This window comes from Phacochoerus africanus, chromosome 15 (genome assembly GCF_016906955.1).
Source record: "Phacochoerus africanus isolate WHEZ1 chromosome 15, ROS_Pafr_v1, whole genome shotgun sequence".
NCBI classification, from domain to species: Eukaryota; Metazoa; Chordata; class Mammalia; order Artiodactyla; family Suidae; genus Phacochoerus; species Phacochoerus africanus.
Genome location: NC_062558.1, coordinates 25,979,864 through 25,982,270, shown reverse-complemented (window position 1 = coordinate 25,982,270; position 2,407 = coordinate 25,979,864).

Here is a 2,407-nt window from a genome sequence, read left to right as displayed (position 1 = left end):
CTATGCAATTAATTCTGTCCACCCCCACCTTCTTGTCTTTCCTGAAGTCCTATTAGATGACACTTTTAAAAGCCACTTACAATGAAGAGATGTTCTCCAATGCAAACATCAAGACAGCACTCCTTCCCATCCAGGGGGACTACTTCCTTCCTGGAGTGGGTAGAATTGGGTCCCTTGAAAGGTGTGTCAAAATCTTAACCTCTGAATCCTAATAAGGTGACTCTGACCTTGTCCGGAAAGAACATCTTTGCAGATATTATCAAGTCCTGATGAGGCCATACTGGAGTAGAGTGGGCCCTAATCCAGTGACTGGCGTCCTTACGAAAAAGGGAAGATTTAGACCCAGAGACACACAGGAAGAGGCAGCGATGGGAGGGATGCGTCTGAGAGCCAAAGCATTCCAAAGGTTGCCAGCAACCAGCAGAAGCCGGGGAAGAAGCATGGCCCAGATTTTCCTTTGCAGCCAAGGGAAGAACCAACTCTATTAACACCTTCCTGAATAAAATCAAAGGTTATTGATTTTGGACTTCTATCCTCCAGAATGGTGAAGAGGATAAATTCCAGTGCCTTTATGCCCCCAGTTTGTGTCACTTTACAACGGTCGCTCCAGGAAGCCAATGCACCTCCCAAATGACAGCCTCAGGACACCTTCAATTATCCTCTCTACAACCTTCCAACACAGAGGAGTGTTTAACCCCATTTACACATCTCCTGGGGCCAGATGTAGGGAAAGTATATGATAGAGAACTTGAGGGGAAGGGCCCGGTAGGGGTCACACTTGTATCTGGACCTCTGGCCACCACCCTCCACCCCTACCCCCACCCCAACCATCACCCCTCAGTCACAGCCTTGCTAATCCTCGCCATCAATGACCCAATGACCCCTGGACTGGAGGACCTGAGCCATCACAAGGGAGCACCCTTGGATCAACTGCATCCCTGCTAGGACCCCTAGGGCTGCTGCCACAGCAGAGTGGGGGGTTGGGGAGGGACTGGTGAGGCCCTAATGGTAGAATCTTGGGAAGCGACACATGGGGTAATTAATTCCCAGTTCTGAGATTCCCAGAAGGAAAGAGATAAATGACTCACTTGCACTCCCAGGGGATCCTAGCACAGCCTCATTTGTAAAGTGGGTGTGAAACTGAGGGCAAGGCAAAGCTTTTCCAGATCAGACACATATTCCTGGAACCCTCATACCCTGATCGGTCCATTGAGCATTCAGTGGCCCTTGAAACTGTGTACAAGCTGCTGGGTCCTTGTGCTTTAAGAAAAAGTCTCTTCCTTTAGCCTCCCCGCAGTCTCAAAAGGCTGACTCAAGTGTGAATGATGAGGAAATATGGATACAGCTAAAAACTAGTTAAAACTGTCTCCATGTTACGTTCTGCATTGGTCCCCTCACTGACTCTACCCGGCTTTTCACATATGATTTCTTCCTTGCTTCATTGCTCTCTTACTAATGCTGGCTTTCTGGTTAGAGTTAATGGCACCTGGTGTTTTCTTTCCCTTTGAAACACTCCCCACACCCCCTTCCTTTTGCGAGCCATCTTCAGGGCAGAGAGAAGGTCAAAGTTCTGTAATCCCGAGGCCACCAGAAACTGTCACCGACCCCCTGATTCTGGCCTTGATGACTTTGACATGATCTATGGAGGGAGAAGAATGCAGGACCCTAATCCTTATCAACAGCCCTGTTTTCTCAAGCTAAACCCATAAAACCTCTTGCCATCCTCTCTCAGGAGAGGACAGTTTTGAGGGTTAGCCTGCAATGGCCTCCTTTGCCTGGCAAAGCAATAAAGCTGTTCTTTCTGCTTCACCCTAACCGCTGTCTCTGAGATTTCATTGGTGCTGGCATGCAGAAGTCAGTTTTGGCTACACCCTCCGTCTGCTCACCAGTTCCGCTGTCCAAGACCTCGGTCAGAGGCAAGTGTTTTGGATCTAGCTGTGCCCCTCAACCTCACACGGTTGAAGCCCTAACGCCCAGTACTAGATATCATCTTGTTTGAAAAGAGGGTCTTTTTGGCTCTTTCTAGCTAAGATGATATCATGCTGGAATAGGGTGGGCACAAATCCAAATGGCAGGGCGTTTATACAAAAGGGGGAAATTTGGACACTGGGCACATACACATCACATGGAAAACGCCATCCCATGGACACATCACATGGACACTGGACACATACACATTACGTGGGGGCGGAGATGGGGTGGAGCGTCTGCAGGACAAGGAACAACAAGGGTGTTCCACCAGGAGCCGGCAGGGGCTGGAACAGTTTCCCTCAGAGCCTCAGAAGGAACCACCACCTTATCGGACTTCCACCCTCCAGCTTGAGACAGCATATGTCTGCTGTTCTGTAGTCCTCAGTCTGTGGGACTTCCTTACGAAAATGAATGTAGCTGAAGGATCACTCAAGTC